Source organism: Felis catus, chromosome D4, assembly GCF_018350175.1.
Source record: "Felis catus isolate Fca126 chromosome D4, F.catus_Fca126_mat1.0, whole genome shotgun sequence".
In the NCBI taxonomy this organism is placed as follows: Eukaryota; Metazoa; Chordata; class Mammalia; order Carnivora; family Felidae; genus Felis; species Felis catus.
The window spans coordinates 76,195,462-76,210,944 of NC_058380.1; the positions used below are offsets into that span (position 1 = coordinate 76,195,462).

Consider the following 15,483-nt stretch of genomic DNA (forward strand, 5'->3'; position numbering starts at 1 on the left):
TCAAAGACTCTGAGGGAGGAAGACAAGGCAAATTCCAGCTAACCAATCCTTCAGAGGGATTAAAGAAGGGTAGTTACTAAGATAAACAAAACAAAGCTGTGAAGAAGGCATCTCAGCAGCTGGGCAGACAGAGACAGTCTTAAGTACAGACAAGTCGAAAGAAGATGATGATGATGATGACTTCTGGAAGTGGAGGCCAGAAGGAATAGTTTTGGAGAAGGGTAACTTCAAACTTTGGAGAGAATAACCATTGAGGGGAGAAGGTCAGAGAGCAGTCAGAGCTGTGAGGACACTAGCGAGACAGTTAGCCCACACTCTGATCCAGAGGTCAGCAAACTATGGTCCATGGGTCAAATCCACACCTCAGCCTTTTTTTTTTCTTTTTTGTAAATAAAGTTTTATTGGAACACAGGCACCCTCATTCATTTATATATTGTGTATGGCTACAATGGCACAATTGAGTAGGTGCAACCAGGACACTATGCCCCACGAATTCTGAAATATTTACTATCTGATCCTTTACAGATTAAGTTTGGGAACCTCTGCTCCAGTCCTAGGTTATAGATGGGGAAACCGAGTCTCAGAAAGAGAATCTACCTTTGGTCACACACGAATGTGGCAGTATAATGGTAACATTGGAATCGATTAGGCCATCAATACACTTACATTGTGAATCTCCAATGAGAAAAAAATAGTGAGGCACCTTTTCTCCATAAAACATCTTCCAAAAAACGATTGAAAAAACATACATTTGAAAATGGTAATCTGGTATAACCCTCCCATTTTTTTTTAATTTTTTTTTCAACGTTTATTTATTTTTGGGACAGAGAGAGACAGAGCATGAACGGGGGAGGGGCAGAGAGAGAGGGAGACACAGAATCGGAAACAGGCTCCAGGCTCTGAGCCATCAGCCCAGAGCCTGACGCGGGGCTCGAACTCACGGACCGTGAGATCGTGACCTGGCTGAAGTCGGACGCTTAACCGACTGCGCCACCCAGGCGCCCCAACCCTCCCATTTTAAACAAGGGGAAACTGTGTCCCAAAGAAAGACTCTCCAAGGTCACACTCTGAGTTTGGGTTCCTTTTGGTACATGATTCCAGTCTCTTCTGTTAACCAGTTCATCACCTAAACTACTAATTTTATCTTGTATTTTAAACCATAGATGGCCCACCCCTCATAGCACCTTGCCACATGCACATAATTTAACTGGGAAGGAAATAAGGTGTTGGAAGTAAAAATTCCCTTGATCAAACATTCATAGCCACTGGGTTAAAGATATAACTATCCATTTAACAACAAAACAAGCTATAGATCTTTGCTGATCTGTTTTTTCCAATAAATCTCTTTCATCTTTTTTTTTTTTTTTTCAATCTATCAATCCTACAGGTGGGGTTAAAAGCCCACGGTCTAGACTAACAGTTGCACTACAGTAGCAATATAGAATTCCTAGTTGAACACAGAAGCTGGTTTTGCAAAAGGAGGGTCCTTGAGTATCACCTGGTCCAACCCCATTGCTCAACAAACGAAGAACTTGAGACCTAAACAGAGAAAGAGATTTACCTCTATATTCCATGCACATTTATTAACAATGATCCTTTTTGTAAAGATCGCTTCATGCCTAAGTTATGATCTGGATGAAAGTTACAACAGGGAAGACCATTAACCATTCCATTAATTATTCCTCTGTAGACATGGCAATTGTGAAATCTAATTATTTCTGATCCAACCTCACTCTGTGGCTAAAGTCATCTTTAGTTCAAGTGCCAGTTTTTCAGAAAGACCTTCCCTGAACTCCATCCCCATGCCACCAATCTACACAGGGTTTCCTATTAAAGATTCTTGTAGCATCTTGTTCTATCCATCACCTCTTAATGCGTCCAGACTATAAACTCCATGAGGACAAAGACCGTATTAGTTTTGCTGATTCCCATACCCACTTCACATAGAACGTGAAACACTTCAGGTTTTCAGTAATATTTTCAATAAATATTTGTTGAATATGTATTTATAGACCCTGATCACTGTACTATCTTATCAAAGCACTGATGAGTCGAAGAACAAAGATCTGTGCATGTCATGACTAACAGTTAATTGATGGCTTGTAATCAAGTGGCAACCTCTTCCCAAAGCAAAATTAGCTTTCTCAGTTGGAAGGTTTATGGATGAATAGCTGATCAATTTGCCAGTTGCTCTGACCTCCCCTGGGTTTTCACATAGGCCCTTGCCATTGAGGGGATGGGAGAGTTCACTTAAAACAGCCTGTCTCTAACAGGCAAGGATCAAGAGCATTTTTGAAGAGACTTATCCTCTGTTCACATTTCCCATCCCTCTGAACAATGCTTCCAAAATAGGATCATGTCTGGTTTCAAGCCCAATTCAGTTCCAATGACACTACAACCCATTCATTTGAGAACCTGCCAACTGAACTCTCTTTTTTCTCCTCCCAAATTCCTGCTGGGTCTAATTTTGTTGCCACCAAAAAAAAAAAAAAAAAAGCAGCAGCCTCAGTTGAAGTGACAAGTCCTTGTTGGGAGGACAGCCAGGGCTTTCCGGCAGGAGGCGATGGCACTGCTTGCCCTCATCCAGAAAACAAAACAAAGGCAGCAGACGAAGGGCTCCGGGGAGAGCCAAAGCCGTGCGAATGTTTGTTCAATATTCGGCCACAGCGCAGGGCGCTGCCTCCCAAGTCAGACAGGCTTGCTTTGGCAATAGGCTTGCACTTGAAGCATTTAAAGGCTCCACAGGGACCAGAGGGGCTCAAATTAGAAACGTTAAGGGTGGGGGGAAGAGGGTGAGACTTTTATATCATAAAGAATGGCCTTTATTACAGCAATGGCCTCCCAGGAATTGCTGAAATGGGATCATTTCTTAGGCGGAGTTACTGTCTCCTGTTGGAGGAAAGCAATTGCTCTGAGGCCTGACTCAAGGACCCACACAAATATCCTGAACAAAGGGAAAGTAGCCAGCCGAAAGGCCATCGGCAAGGCCTGTGCTTGTGCGTTGTGCAATCCAAACTCCCCAGCGGAACAGGCAAGGTCACGCATTGTCAGTGTGCCCTTCGTAAGTCACGGCACCGACCTGACTGAATGAGTTCTTGGGAGGATCAACGACGGTGCCTGGCAAAGGTTAAGCTCTCAGTCTGTATTAGTCGTTGTTGTTGCTGCTGCTGCTGCTGCTGTGGTTGTTATAATTCTTACCGCTGCTGCTGCTGCTGCTCACAGGATGTTACAATTGCAATTTCTACGGAGACACCAAGATAGAATAGAAATGAAATCCCAAAGCCGAGCCCCAATATGCAGGATTTACAAAGGAGATGGACCCTAGTTTCAGAACTCCAGAATCCTCCGCCAGAACAAGGAAATAAAACAAGGTCAGAGAATAGACGGGAAGGATTTAGGAGAGATTTGTTTTAGACAGGCTATTACCTGACGTTTAGAGTCTCCAGCACCCCAGGTGAGAGATACGTGGAGCACGGTACCGTTTCATCCCATTTTGTAAGAAGGATCTCAAGAGTGCCTCTTGGAGAACTTGGTAGGTGTTCCCTACAACTGGGGAGATAGTGGACTAGAGTCTTAATGCCACCTGCAAACACTCTACTGACCTGTGGCAACGCCACAGGCGGGCGGGGGCGGGGGGAGCGCGGGCTACACAGGGATGAGGCCCAAATCCCAGAGGCTGCCAAAGTGAAAATGTTCCAGTCTTTCCCCTGTACCAGGTGTGAGTCACATAGGAGAAAGAGAGACCTAGAACGGTTGGTTCTAAGTCCTACCCGAGAGGAATTCTAACAGAGATTGAGGGGTTCACCCCAGTGAGAGTCCCTATGAGATAGGCCACTAGAGAAACACAGGTGGAGGGAGAACAGTAGCAGGCAGCCTGAGAGAGAATGCATCATCCCAGGTCTTGGGGAAAGCTCCCGAAGAAGCCCCAAGAGAAAGGGCTAGCTTTAAAAACCGTCAAGATCAGAGAACACAGAGCCATATACAAGGGTACCAGGGTAAGGATGACCTTCCTAATCCTTACCACTTCCTCCCTCTGCTTTGACCACGGAGGGAGAGGAAAGAGAAATGTGAGGTAGAAAAACAGAATGAAGGCCAATCTTGCCCCACCTCTTAATGCCCCCACCACTGGGGAGGGCAAGGAGATGTGATATGTCAGATTTAGAGATCTGATTAAAATTCTCAGACTGGACAGCCTAATTCCTGACTGGAAACTGTGTTAGCAGCTCAAAATGTCTATATCACCGTCTAACCCATAAAAGTGAGAACAGATTAGATGTGCCCTGCTAAAATCTTCATCTAGGAGCAGAGGAAGATTATCCCACTGAATACATTAAAAGGATCGTGAGAAGCAAGTCACATGTATACTTTAGAACGTACCTATACTCATAAACCGTATTGTGAATTTTCTCCATTTATATTATCAACCGAACCATTTACATCATCTTCATTAGAGTGCTTATCACATTTTTAATTTTAGTTAATATGCTAGTTCAATTAATAACTGTGTCCCCAACTAAACTACAAGCTCCATAAAAGCGAGGACCACAGCCTGTCTTAGTGACTACTTGCATCCCAGCACAGAGTTCACTGTCTGACGTAGTATAAGTGGCTTACAGGTTAAGTATCTGTATAAATGAACGTGATCTGACCCTCTTTCCCTTTAATCGCTTCCATTCCTAGAACACTTGTGAGACTTTACGCTCGCTATCTCAACTTACCGCCATAGTTCCAAAGGCAGATGGTCTTAACCTTACTTTATTAAGGTACAAATAATAGCTCAGAGAGACAAAGTAATTTGCCCAAAGCCAATTAAAGTTAGTAACTAGCCTAGCCTTTTTTTTTTTTTTTTTTTTTTTTTTTTTTTTTTTTTTTTTAGCAGGGGCGGCTGGGTGGCTCAGTGGTTAAGCGTCTGACTTCGACTCAGGTCATGATCTCATGGTTGGTGGGTTCAAGCTCCATGTCAGGCTCTGTGCTGACAGCTTAGAGCCTGGAGCCTGCTTCAGATTCTGTGTCTCCCTCTCTGCCCCTCCCCCACTAGTTCGCGCATGCACACACGCATTCTCTCTCTCAAATAAAAGTTAAAAAAAAAAAACATTAAAAACTAAAGTTTACTCATTTATCTTGAGAGAAAGAGAGAGAGAGAGAGAGAGGGAGGGGAAGAGAGAGATCAAATCCCAAGCAAGCTCCACACCGTCAGTGAAGATCCCAACATGAGGCTCAAACCCATGAACCGTGAGATCATGTCCTGAGCTAAAACCAAGAGTAGGCTGCTTAACCAACTGAACCACCCAGCGCCCCTAGCCTAACTTTTTGTACTGGTTCTCCTACTCCTGCCATTGTCTATGTTGTAGACATAGACAAATCTTGTAGCACTAACTCTCACTCTTGCACAACGAGTCTCTGCTGAAAACACTTGGGCCTTCTCTGTTGCTGTTATGCCCAGACAACACCGCCAGGCTCCCTCACCTCTTCCCATGGACTAAAGCATCTCATGGGTAAAAGGTAGTTTAAAGGTCACCTGGTCAGAAACCCCATCTGATGTTCCATTCACCACCAAATCATCCTCTTCTTTTTGGAAACTTTAAATGATGTAAAGCTCATTATCTTTTTAGGCTTCCAGTTCCATTATGGGACAGCTCTGTTAAATCTAGATGGCTTCCCACCCAGGAACTGCATTCTTCATCCTAAGCATTAGACCCAGACCCAGAGGTATGCACTTTATGCTATTAGGACACCCTATCGAAGGTCCTCAGGCCTGTCCCCTCCTTGGGGGTCATGCTAAGATTAACCAACGAACTAGGTGGAGGAACCGTGGGGCATTCCCAAGTGGCTTCTGATATGATATAAGTGTCTCAGTGAGTGTGAGTATGTGTATGTGAGTGTGTGCACACATGTGCATATTTAAGGAATGGAAGGGAAGGCAGGTCTACAAAACTGCCAAATCCTAGGAAAACTGGTCTCCTGATCTAACCTAATTCACAGCTTCTTCCCAAAATATACAGCAATCAGCCCATTTGCAGAGGGCAGCTATAGCACACAGACTTGCTTGGGTGTGAATTCCACCTCTTCCATTTCCAGGTGGGGGACCCTGGACAAGTCACTTAACCTCTCTGAGGCTCCATGTTCTCGCCTGTAAAATGTTGATACTGTTAGTACCTAAATCTTAGAATATTCGGAGGATCAATGCGAAACAGAACCTGATGAGGAATTTACAAATTCTAGGGTGTCCAGAGCATCGTCAGAGTTATTTTTGTCCCAGCCCTTCGCCTTCATCTCAGCATTATTCAGTTCTCGTTCAAGTCTGGATCTGCAAAGCTTCCCTTGCAACCTGCAGCGCTTTAACCACACTGTCAGGAATTTCTCCCCAAACCACCCACTTTCTACCTAGTGGAACACGGCAGACAAAGGTAGAATTGAACACTTAAGTCCAAAGCTACTGAGTTAGATTCCCTGATTTAGGATCCTTCTGGGCAAGTCACTACCTCTCCAACCTTGGTGTTCCTCGCTTGCAAAATGGGAACACTAATTCCTGACTGAACTGCTCTGAGCATCAAATAAGAGATGCAGCCCCAGCAGATTGACACCGATGATATCATATGGCTCTTCCTATCATACTACAAATTAGGAACAGTTGCCCCCTTTTATAGATAAGGAGACTGAGGCTCAGAGTGACACAGTATAACCTCACAAGAAGATACCTGGTTCAAGTGAAAGCAGTAACATCTCTGAGGAAGCAGTTAAATCTGAGGAAAATACTCTCTGCAAGGCAAAGAGGGCCAGCCCTATACACTGCCCCGTACCCAATATCCCAGTAGTGGCTAATGTTGTTTAACGTTTGTTTGCAAATTAGAATCCTTCATTTTTTTTTTTTTTCAAGTACTAAAATTCCTGTGTGGCTCTGCTGTCCTAAAGAAATTAATGGGCAGAGTGAAGAATCCCAGTACAGTTCAGTGGACCCCAAAGTGGGCCTTTCCACAGTCCAAGGTGTGCTCAGGCTTCCTCTACCCCTCTTGGAAGGGAACAGTCAGTATTGAAGCTTATCATTTACTCCTGCCTGTAGTGGGACAAGACGGGCCCTGGCCAGTAAAGGGAGGCTGGAGAAAAAGGTCATCTGTGATCTCCTGCTGCCCTCTAGTGCCTGCTTAAGATGATTGCTCTTGGGAAAAATGTGTTCTTCCATGCCAAAGAATGATTGCTGTGTGCAAAGCAACTTGCTAGGAGCTGAGGGCAGCAGGTAAAACAGTAAAGCCTTGGCTAAAATACAAGGAAGCCTAGTGTAATGACCGTAAGACAAGCATTTGCTTAGAAGGCCTATTTGCCAGGTTTGCAGCCAGGCAATGGGGGGCAAGGGAGCTGAGGGGTGAAATTGTGAGCAACGATTTGTTTCAATCCCAGCAGTACCCAAATATAGAAATTGTACTGAGTGTATCCACTAAGGAGAAAAAGCCAGACAAGAGGGAAAGAAGACACGTGGGGAAGATCATCAATGGAGCAGAATCCTATAGGAACCAGGCAGAGATAAACTCTCAGGGAGTACAGGAAAGGATGTGATCCGAATCTAAGACAAATGTAAGTTGGAATTTTATCATGAGGCCAGGGCCTCTGGGCACAGCTGTGCGAGTTGTGCACACATGTGACAGTAACAAGGCAAGGGGGTGAGTAGAATCTGAATCCAGACTCAGCCCCACTAGCTGTGCCTGTGCCCACCGGATTGAATCCAAGTAGAAGAGCACTATTTCCTGATTTCTATAAAAGCTACGTCATGGGCTGGCCGAGGCCTTGCATGGAACCATGAACATGCTGTCAGAGCCTCTGCTCTATTATGTTTAAAGTAAGGCTAGTCTCACCGACGGCACAAAGTTGTTAGAATCTGAGATAATATATGCCCATGCCACCCAAGAAATTTCAGTTCTTATTGTTACTGCTATTATTATAACAAACTAGTTTTATTTTTAAGAGATGGTGGGATAAGTCCTTCAGGAAAGGGAAAGGGTAGAAAGGAAATTCACATTTCCTGAGCTTCCATTATGTTTTGCCAAGCACAAGACATTATGAATCTCACTGGCTCCTCGTGACAGTGCTTTTGGACTAGGGAGTATTACAATTGTCACAACCATATTTTACAAGTGAGAAAACAGAAGTTCTGAGAGGTGACAGACTGCAGCCAAAGGCTATTAGGCATTTAGGGCAACTCTAAAGCCCATTTTCTCGCCAATGGAGCACAGAAGCATCATTAAGAGGAGGCCTGTCCTCTCCTACCTGAGATCCCATTCTCCCTGTTTCTTAAAAACTCTGCTCAAAACTTACCCCCTTCAAGGAAGCATTCCAAGATTAGTTAATCCCCAATCCTTTCTCCTCCCAGTAGCTTCTTAGGCTAGAGATCAAGGATGAAATGCTCAGAAGGAATCATTCCTGGATAAGGCTTAGGGAATGGAGGTCTCTGGAATGCTAGTAACCTGCTTCAGACAGAGACTCCCAGATCATGCTGCTTGGAAATGACCTTGAAGCAGGAGAGCAGGCTGACAAGACATACCTGGTCACCCTGCAGCCAGCAGAAGGTTGCCAGATTTGAACATCAAGGAGGGCATGACCCTGAAGTGGGGTCATTTGGAAGCTCTGGTGTGAAGGGCTATCAGAAAACAAACTTCTACTCTCTGGCCACTCTCCCAGGAGGTTACAGGCTTGTGACTACACTTCTAACTCTTTCCCCTGAAATCTTAATACTCAGGTTAAAAGGTCATCTTTAAACATGCTGACAGGCAATAGTTTTGGAGAACAGATTCAAGGTGAGTTACTTCTCCCGTTAGCATCCCTCTTCCCTATAGTTGTGCTGCTAGGGATAAGGAGAGGGTCTAATGAGCCCACCCATCAAAAAATAAAATAAAAATAAAGGGCTAAGACCATTAAAGACTCCTTCTTATATTGCTGAGGGAAGCAGTAAAATTAACATTAATACTAGCTATGGGGCTCCTGGGTGGCTCAGTCTGTTGAGTGCCCAACTCTTGATTTCGGCTCAGGTCATGATCCCAGGGTCATGGGTCAAGCCCCATGTTGGGTTCCACACTGAGCATGGAACCTGCTTAAGATTCTCTCTCTCTCTCTCTCTCTCTCTCTCTCTCTCTCTCCCTCTGCCCTTCTCCTCCGCTCATGCTCTCTCTCAAATTAAAAAAAAAAAATTAGGGGCACCTGGGTGCCTCAGTTGGTTGAGCATCTGACTTGGGCTCAGGTCATTATCTCGCAGTCTGTAAGTTCCAGCCTCGCGTCGGGCTCTGTGCTGAGAGCTCAGAGCCTGGAGCCTGTTTCCGATTCTGTGTCTCTCTCTCTCTCTCTGCCTCTCCCCTGTATCTCCGTCTCTCTCTCTGCCACTCCCCCACTCATGCTCTGTCTCTTAATGTCTCAAAAATAAAGATAAACATTAAAAACAATTTAAAAAAATTAAATAGTAGCTATGATTTTACAGGGACATATCACAGCTCAGATGTTCTGTCATTTACTATGTGTACATTGTCTCCTGTGGTCTGTAAAAATCCTAACAGTGAGAAGTAGGTTTTGTTATCACTTTTTAAAAGATGAAGAAATGGAGGCTCACAGAGAAGAAATCAATGGTTGGAGTGAACTGGATTTGCAGCCACTTTGACTGGTTTTACTTACTCTAAGCATCTTTCACTATTGTAAGCTGTGTCCAATCTACTAGACCACTGGAGATTCAAGGCTAGGCAGTTATAAATTCTGAAAATTGAATGTGTAATTTCTGTTACTTCTGCCCATTACATCATAGTGATTAACAATAAAAACCTTAACATAAGAATCTATGGACAATCAGTAGGTAATTGGTTGAAAAATTATGGTGTATCCAGACGGTGGAGTCTATTTACTTAAAAAGGGAATTAGGACAATCTTTATATGTGATATGAGTAATCACAAATATATTTTATTAAATGGAAAAAGCAAAGCGCAGAACAGTGTTTATAGTGCTTTCTTTTGTACAAGAAAGGAACATAAATGTATATATTATATAAATATGGGATTTATATAATATGTATATATGACCTATATACAGATTAGATAGATTTTTCAATAAGTAACACTTAAACAATCAACTCAAACTAAAAAAAAAAAAAAAAAAAAGGTAAACCAAGGGGGAGCAAGGAAATAGGGCCAAGGGGACAAGGATAGAAGCCAAAGTTTTTTGAATATATCTTTTTTTTTTTTTAATAAGTTTTAGCTTTGGAATCATGTAAAATTATTATATAATTTTTTAAGTCAAAAAAGATAAAAACAATCTCTGCAAATTAAATGCAAATTGAAAAAACCTAGTTTTATATATATATATATATATATATATATATATACACACACACACATATATATATATACCACAGAAACAATAATTATTTTAAGTGGCTTTTAAAATGCAGAAATATTGGGGCGCCTGGGTGGCGCAGTCGGTTAAGTGTCCGACTTCAGCCAGGTCACGATCTCGCGGTCCGTGAGTTCGAGCCCCGCGTCGGGCTCTGGGCTGATGGCTCAGAGCCTGGAGCCTGTTTCCGATTCTGTGTCTCCCTCTCTCTCTGCCCCTCGCCCGTTCATGCTCTGTCTCTCTCTGTCCCAAAAATAAATAAACGTTAAAATGCAGAAATATTGATTTCATGTTTAATGAGAAATATTCCAAAGGAAAAAAAATCTGCAAATAGAGCTTAAACTAAGATTTATTGCTAGCTATAGTATTGGTATTGTTATTTTGAAACTATTACAGATATAATGTGGGCTATAGCAAATAAATAAGCCATTACATTACCATCATTAGGAATGAACATTATAGGCAGAAGAGGCAACTACTTCAGGTATAGAGTCAAAGAAGGTGAGAAAAATTCTGTACACTGAAATTTTCACTGGAAATCATATAAACTTATGATTTATTTTTATCTTTTACAAAATAAGCATTTCATAGTTGTCTCCACTGAAAAGACCTAGAAATGATGACAACTAATAGCAATGAATATCCCTACTGCCTAGACTCTTGTTTTGAAATACCATTGCCCACTAAAAGAAACAAAAGATTCTTGGAAAAATTCCTTACTCCAGCTCTGGAAGAGGTATGATACAAGCTGTGCCTGGGACATCTTGCCGTGCCAAAAAGCAGGATCTGCCAAAGGCTGATGTGGTCATTTCAAAAGGACATAGAAACCCATCTAGAGGGGCTCACACTGGCCTAACATTGATTGAATAAACTGAACATCAAAGAGAATAATGACTGAAATTGATTGAAATGGATCAAATAAATAAGTTTCCTGTAATTCATAGTGTACTTCAAACCAAAACCAAAGCCAAAGCCAAAACCAAAAAGCAAACAAAGCCTATTGATCACCATTGGGGATGGCTAGGACACTAGGTCATTATCTGAAAATTGATAAAGGAATCCAGTAATAATCAAGTTTTATTGCATGAACTGGATTTCAGGGTAACTACCCTTTTCTTTATGGCAATACTGCCAGTAACAAAAGGTTGGAAGAATGACAGAATTACAAAATTGCCATTTTGTAAGCTCTAATAAGACAAGAGATCTGGAAAGCTCTCATCAACTAATCCTAAAATCATTAGCAGAAAGGATGATGGGAAAATGTCTAATCAGTGTGTAGGAATTATACCGCCTAACCTGCTGATCAATCATAATATCACTAAAAGTAGTAAACCAGACAAGTACCTTTGATATGATGCCAGAGGAAGCACACAGCATGGCCTGTATGCTGGCATTCCTTAGGTCCATGGATAAAATTTAAGAGTCTGTGAACTTGTTTAGGGGAAAAAAGACATCTTTATTTTAAGTATCCTATAAAGGCAATCTAGCATTTTCTTAAATTATGAATGAAGGCAACAAACAATAGTAGTGTACCACTTCCTATGATTTTGACAATCAAATTCACATATATTTCTATCACATTACAGTTTTTAAAAATACAGGTATTTCCAAATACTTACATTCAGTACTACTTAGAAATTATAAGTTATTAGACTCTCCACTACATCGTGTTATTAATAAAGAAGCACACATAACATTACACTACTGATTTTTTTTTATATTTTGATAACTATATCTGATATCATGTCTTTCTTACATAGTTTCTATGAATTTAATTTTATGAATTTACAAACATGATTCTGATATAAGTGGGTCAGCAGTCTTCATTCATTCTACACGGTGGGTCCAATGGGACCAAAAAAAAAAAAAAAGTGATGAATCGCTAGGAGAAAAGAACAAATTAACACAAAGAGGCAGCCATCAGCTAAATCTGCCAAGTAGACAATTCTAAAGAACACATGAGTCACTGTCTTCGACAAATAATGGCATGGGCAAAATTTTAGGTGTGACTGTTATAGACTAAAGGAGACCAAGTACAACATGTAGACATTTTGATCCTTATCTAAACACACTCATAAAAAAATAAAACATAAAAAAAGTTTTTTGAAGCACTTAAAGAATTTTGAATATGAACTGCTAGATGTGATAATGATGCTGAGATATTATGTTAGAAAATAATGGTCTGTTAGAGATACATACTGAGATATTTAAAGGAGGAATGATAGGATATCTGGGATTTGCTTTAAAAGATTCTAGCAACAAAAAACAAATTGGGAGTGAGGGATAGCTGAAGCAAAATCAGCAAGCTATTGACAACAATAATTGCAGGGTGATGGGCACACAGGGACCCACTATACCATTTTCCCTCTTTGTGTGTGTACTTTTTCTCCATAAAACACAGAGAAAAAAGGGCTGTCAGAGGATTACACAAAACCAGTAAAGGCAATTACTGTTGGGGAGTAGAATGGGGAGGAATTTTTCACATCTACAGCATGTATTGTTTTGATGCTTTCTTCTAAATGCATTTTCATTTGTATTATGTTTAAAAGTGAAAAAAAATAGCAACCAAATATTCCTATTTTTGTAAAAATAAATTAGAATAATGGTTAGCAATGACATGAGAAAAGTATATAGAGATGGGTGGGGGTAAGGGAAAGGAGATTGTCTCTGTCTGCTGCCGGCCAGTCTCACAGACTACCAATTGATGGAGTGGGCCAATGGTGGCCACCATAAAGAGAAAGGTGGATGAAATCCTGGAGCAACGATAACAGGAAATATGGAATGAGGTTGAGAGGTGGGACTTAGCAGGAATAAGACCCATGGGAAATTTTCCAGCAACCCTCACTTAGCATTGAGTTGAGTTGAGGTTGATGACACCAAACAGGCAATGTTCTCTGAGCAAGCCTCCAAATGCTACCAACATTTATCAAGGATCTACTCAGTCAGTGACTACTGCTGACCTTTGGCTATAGGCACTAGTTCAAACTATTAGAAAGTGGGTCTGGCCAATGCACATACATGTGTATGATATTAAAATAAAGCTTCAAAATTCTGAACCAACTATTTCCATATCAGTTCAAGAAAATTAAAAAAAAAATCCTCCCTCACAAGGACATTTATGCAGCCTTATTTGTGATGATTAAATGTTTAACGATAGGCTTCTCAACTTGACGAAGTCTTACCTGGCCAGTTTGACAACCATGAGGACCAAATACACACACACACACACACACACACACACACACACACACATACATTTTTCAAACATTTTCCCATTTTAAGTAAAAATGAAAACTTACATTTATTAGAAAAACACTTGTTGGACACCCAATAAAGTCATAAGTATACATTAAAAGAGAACCTTGTAAATGAACCTTGTGAATTTATATGAACATAACCAATATAATGGTTATATTAAGGTGATGAATAAAGTTGACTCTTTGTATATGCTCTTTTATGCTATAAATTTAAATTGAATTCAAACGTCTATTGAGCACTTACCATGTACTGGGTGAAGGTCAGACTGAGAAATACACAGGTATTGAGTATGGCATATGTAGATGAGAGTCAGAGTTTCAGCAGAAAGTAGACTAATGACAGGCAGACAGACAGATGGTAAATACATAAATAGGATAAGAGATTGAGGGAGGGAGGAAAGAATGGAACATCTAAAATGGCCTGCAATGATCTCATGTCCTTGATATGCACTGCCTATTATAATCTCTTCCACTTGAGTAAATTGCTTTTAACCAACAGAATATGGCAGTTAGGGATGTCGCTTCTATGATTAGGTTACGAAAGACTGTGACTCTTGTCTTTGTCAGACCCTCTCTTGATTTGATGAAACAGACTCTCATGGAGCAGCTCACGTGTCAAGTACTATCAGAAATCTCCAGCCAAATGGCAGCAAAGAATGGAGGCCCTCAGTCCAACAACCGTTGAGGAATTGAATCCTGCCATCAACTACATAAATGATCTTGGAAATGATCCTTCCTCAGTCAAACCCCAGCCCTAGCTGATAACTAGACTGTAGTCTTATGAGAGACTGTAAGGCAGGGATCTAGCTAAGCTGTGCTCAGATTCCTGACTCACAGACTATGGAGTAAGAAGTGTGTTGTTTTAAGCCACAACACTTCAGGGTAATTTATTATTCAGTGATACATAAGTGATAGAGATAGACAGATATAACTTTATTCTATCATTTCATGGAAATTCTAGCAATTTTAAACCTCTAGAATCAAACAAATTTGGTTAGGATAAAGTAGAGTTTTAACTCCTCCCATTTTCTCCTTTGTATTCTATAAACACAAACTCCTCTTCCTCCTCAGAATTCATTGGTAATAAGAGATGAAGGGGAAAATATTTTGTCAAAAATACTATAGATCACATTAATGATAATAATGGCTATAGTAGCCAACATTCACAGAGCACTTACTCTTTACCAGGCTGTGCTTTAAAAACCTGGGCTCTGTTAAGTCATCCAACATTCAAACATTCCTATAGGTCGATAACTAATAGTCCCATTTTGCAGAGGTGGAAAGTAAAGTACAGAGAGGCTAAACACCTTTTCTTTTTTTTATTTGAGTGTGACAATGAGCTAGGTTGTTGTTGTTTTTTTGTATAGCAATTTTTATTTATGTATATTTATACTTACTTCCAAGGATTTTTTATTTTTTCATCATGATAAATGTACTCTTTAATCCCCATCACCGTTTCACCGATCCCCCCATCCACCTCCCAAACCTCCCAAACCATCAGTTCGTTCTCTGCAGTTAAGAGTCTGTTTCTTGGTTTGTTGCCCTCTCTCTCTCTCTCTCTCTCTCTCTCTCTCTCTCTCTCTCTCTCTTTTATCTTCAATGTCATTTGTTTTGTTCAAAGAAAATTCTCCAAGATTCCACAGCTTGTCAGTTGCAGTAAGTTACCAAGCTTCACCTCAAATCACCTTTTCCTCAAAATAACTTTCCAGGTAGGGGGGACTGGGGTTCCAAACAGGTCTGACTCCAAAGCCCCTTTCTCTTTCTACTACACAAGGATGCACTTAAAAAAAAAAAAACAACACCTTGTTTATAAAAAGCACAATAAATTACACATTACTACCAGACAGGCAATATCCTAAAATGTAA

The 15,483-nt window shown here is 41.0% G+C and overlaps 1 protein-coding gene across 8 annotated transcripts in view; it reads right to left on the reverse strand.

Annotated features, from left to right (window-relative positions):
- ASTN2 (astrotactin 2) overlaps positions 1-15,483 on the reverse strand; it is an 882,958-nt gene that overhangs the window by 193,044 nt on the left and 674,431 nt on the right. The gene's annotated exons all lie outside the window — the stretch shown is intronic.